Here is a 9809-nt window from a genome sequence, read left to right as displayed (position 1 = left end):
GTTTTGTATTGTTTTTCGTCACTTAACCATTTGTTCAGTTCCCTTTTCCCTTTGTTTTTCTCAGTTTTTACGCAGTCAGACTGTTATCTTGTGTTGCCTACTCCCATCTCGTAACAATGTTAATCACTATACATTTCTTTCTTTTTTCAGATGGTTCATTATCTTGGAACTTAATTAGAGGGTCCAAGAATTCAGTCCATCAAATGATTGAGGCGCATGTATTTAAGCTAACAACTGACACTGAAAATGTAAGAAGCATGCAAACAGGGTACTGTATGCAGCAGCACTGTTACCCATCCTATGGATAGGTTTAGGCTGACTGCTGACAACATCCTTGGATTTTTCAGGAAATGTAAATGATCATCACCTGCAATGGGGTGCTTCTGAAAAGCCTAGTATTCCGTCAGATGGCTCCACTGTAGCAGTGAACACATTCCCGCGCTGTTTAAAAAGCACAATTTTATATGTTAAATATTTACTGTTGTGTGAAATTTGAATCATGGTAATGTCATATGCCGTAATATAAATAATACAAATAGAACACATATATATAACGTATCATGAATTGTTTATATTTATCATAAACTGAAATTAAAATTTACTGATGGCATGTGATATAAAATGCCCGCCGCCGGACCACCCACCCCGCCACCCCCCACCCCACCACCGGGCCACCGCCACACCACCACCCCAGGAAGACACAACGGGGGGGCTAGTGACCCAGGGCTAGAGGGTCACCCGTCCACTATTGACCTGCGCCCCTTTTCCCCGCAACTGCCCCGACACCAGGTGAACAAAGATCGGCAACGACCTTGAAGGCGGGACAACCATTGTCAGCAGTAATGGCGACAGCCATAGTTACACCCTCAAGGGCAGGAGGCCCAAGGCTACAGCCTAGAGTGAGCACCGAGGCGCCAGTACCCTCAGCCACGTCCAGGGCAGGAGGCCCTATAGTGTGCACCGAGGTGTCAGTGCCCTCAGCCACATCCAGGGCAGGAGGCCCAACAGTGTGCACCGAGATGTCAGTGCCCTCAGCCACTTCCAGGGCAAGAGGCCCTATAGTGAGCACCGAGGTGTCAGTGCCCTCAGCCACGTCCAGGGCAGGAGGCCCAATAGTGTGCACTGAGGTGTCAGTGCCCTCAGCCACTTCCTGGGCAAGAGGCCCAATAGCGAGCACCGAGGTGTTAGTACCCTCAGCCACTCCAAGGGCAGGAGGCCCTAGCAGATGGCTAGAAGTGGGTCCCAGGGTGAAAAGACCTGGAGCCACGGCTGTGACAGACCCAGGAGAGAGATTCGCCTCTGTGCTTCCCTCCCTGTATATAGGAGAGGACACGGTCTTCGTGTACACTCAGCCTATCTCGTTCCCCTGTGGGAACTGCTCATCACCACCAGGGAGTGTTGCCCCGGAGGTGTCGCCAGAGTGGTGGCAAAGTCCGAGACCGGACCTGCCTCCCACGCCTGGGAAATCTCTGTCCTTTGCAGGCACCAGCAGGAGACAAGGCCGCAGTCCAACCCTGACGGCGCGTCCCCTGGCAGACGACCGCACCCCCAGGACCCCCAGGCGAGCCCAGCAGACTACAGGCGAGGGCGACCCCGACTACCTCACCCCGCGGAGCCACCGACGCCAGGCCCACCTCCTCCAGCTGTTTGGCCCCAGTCCCGAGGGCCACCTCTCAGGTCGAGGCCCCCAGACAGGAGGGCCTCCCTGCACCCCACCAACGAGGCCCCGAGGTAAGGGCCTCCCTTCGGGTCGAGGCCCCCAGACAGGAGGGCCTCCCTGCACCTCACTGACAGCCCGGACCCGGGCAGTGACTCCCCTGCGGGTAGTGTGTTGCCCGTTACAGGCAGAGTCCCTCTGAGGTCCTCTCCTCACGCCCGACGACAGAGTGTAACAACCCAGGAAACACGGGTAAATAAGTGACGCCCCTTATACCGAAAATAAGCCAGGGGAAGAAGAACAGTGAACAGTGACAGAGTGTGAATTAATGTAAAACAAGTGACAATTGTTATTAATCCATAAGAATTACATACCCAGCAGAGTAGAAAATACTTAGACCATCAATCATAGAAAATAGAGTAATTACACCTGCCCCAGAATAAAAGAACTTTCCGTAATTGTGAATGAAGATCAGGGTGCGCGGGAGAATCAAAAGCCTGTGTAAAGTGCCGCCGCGACCAGGTGACTGTGTCGAGTGTCGTGATCCGCACCCTGTCTTCTTTATAGTAATATTCCCCCCACGGACTCTTGACCTTGTTTATTCCCCTTGTTGTCAAGTGCATATATGTTTTGGGTTTAAATGAAATACGGGTATCTCCATATAATTAACTAAAGACATTGGTATACATGTATCATGTCGTGTGTTAAGTGCAACTGTATTTTGTGCTATCAAAGTCTAACTCTGTGTCCCTGTATCCTGTATATCACTCTGTGTTATATTGTAACGGTTTTAGAATTAAGGCAATAGATGTGTTAAGGTATACTGCCTAGTTTTTATGTCCTGTTCCTCTGTTGGTGCTTTACTTCCGGTCCGGAAAGAGGACCCCGCGCAGTCGCTAGTGTTTTTAGGACGAGGTGTCGACCACTCAGCTTAACATGATGGCAATCCGCCATTTCAGTGGTCCTATATTATTTAATTTCTGCTACATTTAGTGCAAGTTAGATTCTTAATACATAGTTTGTTCAGAGTGTAAAGTACGCCTAGTGGGTATCTTGACTCATCCAGTCTCTATGCGGGCAGAAATTTAATGTTGAGTAAATACTGGCATTCACCATCATAAATCATCCGGTCTGAGGAACCGTCCCAAAACCAAGATCATTTACGCGTCAATTTTTGCCCGGTCTCACCGAGGACAGACGACTGTGGAAGGTAAACAAGCCAAGACATCGCCTCCAAGTGATCCACAAGATTCACACGGAGTCAAGTTCAGTATTCACGATTATATATATATATATACATACATGCAAACGTGAGAACACATGACGAGTAAATACTACTGCATCCTCTTAAATGTCTACCCCCAGTGAGATTGCATCCAGGTCAAGAGGACTGGTATGTGCACAAGCAACTGAGTCAGTGGAAGATCTTACAAACATATGTGTGTGGACAGGTGGCCTGGAGACATTTCTCACATGATCATACCATTAGGGACTTGCCAAGAGGGGGCGATGTGTGTGAGATATTGATAATAAGATGACCTTAAGGTATTTATTTGGTAGGCACTTGGTGAAATGTAAAAATTAAAATAACCACTTGTTCTCAACAGAAAAAGACAAAACTTCACTGTAACACTTTATTTACAAAAAGCTACAATGATGCATATGAATATGTCTCACTCATGATGCAAGGAAGCTGCAGGGGAAGGTCTCTCTCTCTCTCTCTCAGCTCAACAGTCAGGAACTCACCTTACTGAACTATGTGTGTTTGTGGGTGTGTCCATTTACGACAGTAATGTAACCAACGTCGGGTACAGGGACATGAGAAATGGGCGTAGCTTAGTTAACAGCTAGAGAAGCAAGATGTGGAGATGACAATTACACAAATATATCGCTCAGTGAAACACACTGCCTATACATAGTCACTTAGGAACCAATGACGAATGTTATGAATATAGCTCGTTTCTACTCTGAGTGAATCCGTGACATTACACGCCATCAAAATAAAATTTTTCATGGAAACTTGACATCCCTCGTGAAAAAAACTTAAACACGGGACTGTCTTGTGGTGCGCATGCGTGAAGGAAGCGAGCAAAATGTTGAATGCCAGTATTTACTCAACATTAAATTTCTGCCCACATAGAAACTGGATGAGTCTAGATACCAACTAGGCGTACTTTACAGTCTGAACAGACAATGTATTAAGAACCAAATTTGCACTAAATGTAGCAGAAATTAAATAATATAGGGTCACTGGAAGGACGAGTTGCCATCACATGCCATCAGTGATATTTTAATTTCCGTTTATGATAAATATAAACACTTCACGATACGTTATATATACGTGATCTATTTGTATTATTTATATTTCGGCATATGACATTACCATGATTCTCATTTTCACACAACAGTATAGATATTTAACAAAGAAAAATATGCTTTATAAACAGTGCGGGGAATGTGTTTACTGCAACAGTAGAGCCATCGAGTGGAATACTAGCTTTGAAAGCACCCCATTAGAGGCTTCACCAACCCTGATTCAGCGATCTGCCACCAGGTGGTCGGGCGTCGCCCAGCCTCGATTAAATATTTTTGCGGGGTTTTAAAGACCTGTGAAATTGTACCTAATACTAACTTTATAATAATACTGTTATTTATAGGAATACAGTATTTTTTCCTATTCAATCAAGCGCATATATATATATATATATGTCTGTAAAGAAAGAATATCCAGGTTTTCAGAGAATCTTAGTAAAATGCCCGCCGCCGGACCACCACCCCAGGAAGAGACAACAGGGGGGCTAATGACCCAGGGCAAGAGGGTCACCCACCCACCACTGACCTGTGCCCCTTTTCCCCGCAACTGTCCCGACACCAGGTGAACCAGGATCTGAAACAACCTCGCAGGCGGAACGACCATCGACAGCAGTGGGGTGGGACTGAACAAGAGTCAGTCCCTAGTAACATTTTGGCGACGGCCATAGTTACACCCCTCAAGGGCAGGAGGCCCTTCAGTGAGCCACGAGGTGTCTCTACCTCTGCCACGTCCAGGACAAGAGGCCCTACAGTGTGCCACGAGGGAGTAATACCCTCTGCCACATCCAGGGCAGGAGGCCCTTTGGTGCGCCACAAGGGGCCAGTACCCTCTGCCGCATCCGGGGCAGGAGGCCCTACAGTGTGCCAAGAGGGAGCAACACCCTCTGCCACATCCAGGGCAGGAAGCCCTTTGGTGCGCCACAAGGGGCCAGTACCCTCTGCCACATCCCAGGCAGGAGGCCCTACAGTGTGCCACGAGGGAGCAATATCCTCTGCCACAGCCAGGGCAGGAGGCCCTTTTGGTGTGCCACGAGGGGTCAGTACCCTCTGCCACATCCCGGGCAGGAGGCCCTACAGTGTGCCAGGAGGGAGCAATACCCTCTGCCACATCCAGGGCAGGAGGCCCTACAGTGTGCCACGAGGGGCCAGTACTCTCCGCCACGCCTAGGGCAGGAGGCCCTAGTAGAAAGCGAAAAGTGGGTCCCAGGGTAAAGCAACCTGGAGCCACGGCTGTGACAGAGACAGGAGAGAGAGTCGCCTCTGTGCTTCCCTCCCTGTATGTAGGAGAGGACACGGTCTCCGTGTACACTCCACCTTCCGCGTTCCCCTGTGGGAATAGCTTGAAACCACCCGGGAGAGTTGACCCGAAGGTGTCACCAGAGTGGAGGCAAAGTCCGAGACTGGACCTGCCTCCCACTCCTGGGAGATTTCTGTCTTCCCCAGGCACCAGCAAGAGACGAGGCTGCAGCCCAACCCTGACGGCGCGTCCCCTGGCAGACCACCGCAGCCCCAGGACCCCCAGGCGAGCCCAGCAGACTACAGATGAGGGTAACTCTGACCCCCTCACCCCACGGAGCCACCGACGCCAGACCCGCCTACTCCAACTGTTTGGTCCCAGCCCCGAGGGCCACCTCTCAGGTCGAGGCCCCCAGACAGGCGGGCCTCCCTGCACCCCAGCAACGAGACCCTGAGGTAAGGGTCTACCTTCAGGTCAAGGCCCCCAGTCAGGAGGGCCTCCCTGCAACTCACTGACATATTGTAACGGTTTTAGAATTAAGGCAATAGATGTGTTAAGGTATACTGCCTAGTTTTTATGTCCTGTTCCTTTGTTAGTGCTTTACTTCCGGTCCGGAAAGAGGACCCCGCTCAGTCGCTAATGTTTTTAGGGCGAGGAGTCGACCTAAAAACACTCAGCATAACACTTAGCTTGGGAACTAAAATAGTGTGCTGTCTATTTACATATATTTGAATAAATCGTGTGCAGTTAATAAAAGGAGATTACCTTCAGGACTTCTGATGTGTGTGTTTTAGCATGCTTTAAAGTAGTAAGCAGTTCCTCTGAAAATAATGTACTGAACGATTGCTTAGTTGGTGAGTCAGCCACATTAATTCAAACAAACAGCAGTGCGGTACGATACTATAATCATAATAGAATATGCGGAGCTGAAGTTTAAACTTACTAAACTGTGCGGTGGAGCCAGGGAAACATTTAAAAGAACTGTTTGTGTTAGACTTTGGTTACTAAGATGACCAAGACGTCCAACAGGTCCGTATTGTTAGGAAAAGTCATACGTCAGGCAGGGCGGCATATGGAAAGGTGTTGCTAAATATACGGCTACATATTTACTTTCTTTTGTGGATACTAACGAATGACAAATATTTTAAACACTGTTATCTTACTTTATGGATGGTTCTAGTAAAATTGCCTAGGTTTTGTCTCCATGTTATGCTTACAGAGATGAGCAAACTAACGAAAGCGGAGTTTACAAAATGACATTTATAATACATTATATATAATCAAAGGGCTCCCATATTGTAATTTCTTTGTAGCATAACATGCCATCTGGGTAATTTGATGAGTAAAATATGTTTTGATGTGTTTTACTTGTGTCAAAATTAAAAAGAAATATAGCACTTGCTACTTTTCCAGTGCTTACCCCGCATCAGAGCTGGGCGACGGAAGCGAACCTAGTGGCAGATTTCTGAAACAGGATCTGGTGAAGTCTCTAATTCAGCAATACAATAAAAATGTATATGCTTCATACAAATCATTCTGATCAGCGAAGCTACTCAGTCAAATCCACTGACGCAGCTGAAATAGGGTGGAAATGAGAGGTCAAGCCCAGAGTGGCACAAATTTTCATATAACGTTGAAGTCAGCATCTCATCGTTTTGAGCTTATTTCTTCATATAGCAGGTTACGTGTTATGCTGAGTGTTTTTAGGCCGACTCCTCATTCTAAAAACACTAGCGACTGAGCGGGGTCCTCTTTCCGGACCGGAAGTAAAGCACCAACAAAGGAACAGGACATAAAACTAGGCAGTATACCTTAACACATCTATTGCCTTAATTCTAAAACCGTTACAGTATGATACAGAGTGATATACAGGATACAGGGACACAGAGTTAGGCTTCAATAGCACAAAATACAGTTGTACTTAACAAACGATATGATGCATGTATACCAATGTCTTAGTTATATATGTGTAGATAACCGTCTTTCATTCAAACCCAAAATATATATACATACGATAACAAGGGGAATACACAAGGTTAAGAGTCTGGGGGAGGAATATTACTATAATGAAGACAGGGTGCGGATCAGGACACTCGGCTCAGTTAACTAGTCCCGGCGACACTTTACACAGGTTTTTCGTTCTCCCGCGCACCCTGATTGTCATTCACAACTACGGGGAGTTCCTTTATTCTGGGTGGGTGATATTACTCTACTTATTATTATTGAATATTTCCACTCTATTGGACATGTAAGTCTGTTGGGTTAAATAACATTAGCCACTGGTTTTATATGGATCACACTCTGTCACTGTTCACTGTTCCTCTTCCTCAGGCTTATTTAGGTCTAAGGGGCGTCACTGATTTACCCGTGTTTCCTAGGTTGATTCACTCTGTCACTGTTCGAGGGAGAGGACCTCAGGGGGACTCTGCCCGTAACGGGCAACACACTACCCGCAGGGGAGTCACTGCCCAGGTCTGGGCCGTCGGTGAGTCGCAGGGAGGCCCTCCTGTCTGGGGACCTCGACCTGAAGGGAGACCCTTACCTCAGGGTCTCGTCGGTGGGGTGCAGGGAGGCCCTCCTGTCTGGGGGCCTCGACCTGAGAGGTGGCCCTCGGGACTAGGGCCAAACAGCTGGAGGAGGCGGGCCTGGCGTCAGCGGCTCCGTGGGGTGAGGGAGTCAGGGTTGCCCTCGCCTGTAGTCTGCTGGGCTCGCCTGGGGGTCCTGGGGCTGCGGTCGTCTGCCAGGGGACGCGCCGTCAGGGTTGGGCTGCGGCCTCATCTCCTGCTGGTGCCTGCGAAAGACAGAGATCTCCCAGGAGTGGGAGGCAGGTCCAGTCTCGGACTTTGCCTCCACTCTGGTGACACCTCCGGGGCAACTCTCCTGGGTGGTGTCGAGCAGTTCCCGCAGGGGAACGCGGTAGGTGGAGTGTACACGGAGACCGTGTCCTCTCCTACAAACAGGGAGGGAAGTACAGAGGCGACTCTCTCTCCTGGGTCTGTCACAGCCGTGGCTCCAGGTCTTTTTACCCTGGGACCCACTTTTCGCTGTCTACTAGGGCCTCCTGCCCTTGGAGTGGCGGAGGGTACTGGAACCTCGTGGCGCACTAAAGGGTCTCCTGCCCTAGACTGACACCTCGTGGCGCACTGAAGGGCCTCTTGCCCTAGACGTGGCAGAAGGTACTGGAACCTCATGGCGCACTAAAGGGCCTCCTGCCCTAGATGTGGCGGAGGGTACTGACACCTCGTGGCACACTGAAAGGCCTCTTGCCCTAGACGTGGCGGAGGGTATTGACACCTCGTGGCGCACTAAAGGGTCTCCTGCCCTTGAGGGGGTAACTATGGCCGTCGCCAAAACGTTACTTGGGACTGAATCCTGTTCAGTCCCACCCCACTGCTGGCGATGGTTGTCCCGCCTGCAAGGTCGTTTCCGATCCTTGTTCACCTGGTGTCGGGGCAGTTGCGGGGAAAAGGGGCACAGGTCAGTAGTGGGCAGGTGACCCTCTTGCCCTGGGTCATTAGCCCCCCCGTTGTGTCTTCCTGGGGTGGTGGTGGCCCGGTGGTGGGGTGGGGGGTGGCGGGGTGGGTGGTCCGGTGGCGGGCATTTTACCACCGTCTTCGTTGAAAAAGTCACGACCTCGTGACTGCAGGTGGTAGGTGGAGGTGGACATCTGGGCCGGGGTGAGGTGTTGTAGGAGGTTTGCCCAGTTGTGGGATATGGTGTTCGGCTCCCGGTGGGGGTTGAGGGAGAGACGGATGGAGGATGGGTGGTCTGTCTGGCGTAGGAGGCGGAGAAGCTGGGGTGTCCGTCAGATCTTGATGGGTGGCTGGTCGCGAGGTAGCCAGTGGATTCGGGTAACCCTCATCGTGGTGGTTGGTGCCTGGTGAGGAGACAGTAGCTGTATGCTGGAGAGTGATGGGGGGTAGCTGCTTTTATGGGGAATGGGTCTGTGGGAGGAGCATTTCACTTTAGGGAATTGGGATTTGGGAGGATTCCATCGTGCTTGGTGGAGAGGGAGGGTGATGGGGGAGGGGGGGGTTTGTGGTGGTGGGTGGCGGGCCGGGCGTGCACTGGGGGGTGGTGGAGTGTATCTGGATGGTGGGCATGAGAGGCGACCTGATCTGGTAGTGGTGGTGGTGAGTGTGGGTGTGGGTAGTGAGGGTGGTTGTGCACGTGGTGGTGGTGAGGGCGGCTATTGGGGGGTGAGGCGGGTGGCAGTGCGGTGTGGCGTGTGTAATGGGCATGGTCGTGGGGGAGGGGGAGGGTGTTTGATGGGGTAGGTAGGGGAGCGGTGCGGGTGCAGGTGGCAGGGGGTTGAGAAGTGTGGTGTGAGGAGGTGGCGGCTTGAAGCGGCGGTGGTGAGGTAGGTGGTGGGGGTGGCATGGTGTGGGAGGTGGTAGGGGGATGGGTGGTAGAGAGGGGTGTGGGAGGCGGTGAGTGGGTGGTGGTGCTGGGCGGGGGTGGTGATGGGGGTGGTGGTTGTGGTGAGTCGGGATCAGGTGTTATGGGGGGTGGTGTGGTTGTAGGTGAGGTGCTGGGTGGGGGTGAGAAGTAGTAGGAGCAGGAGTCTGGGGGGTAATTCTCAGAAATGTCTGTGTGGCCAGG

This window comes from Coenobita brevimanus, chromosome 39 (genome assembly GCF_032717465.1).
Source record: "Coenobita brevimanus isolate Jiangsu-jjx chromosome 39, ASM3271746v2, whole genome shotgun sequence".
Classification (NCBI taxonomy): domain Eukaryota; kingdom Metazoa; phylum Arthropoda; class Malacostraca; order Decapoda; family Coenobitidae; genus Coenobita; species Coenobita brevimanus.
This window is presented reverse-complemented; position numbering follows the sequence as displayed.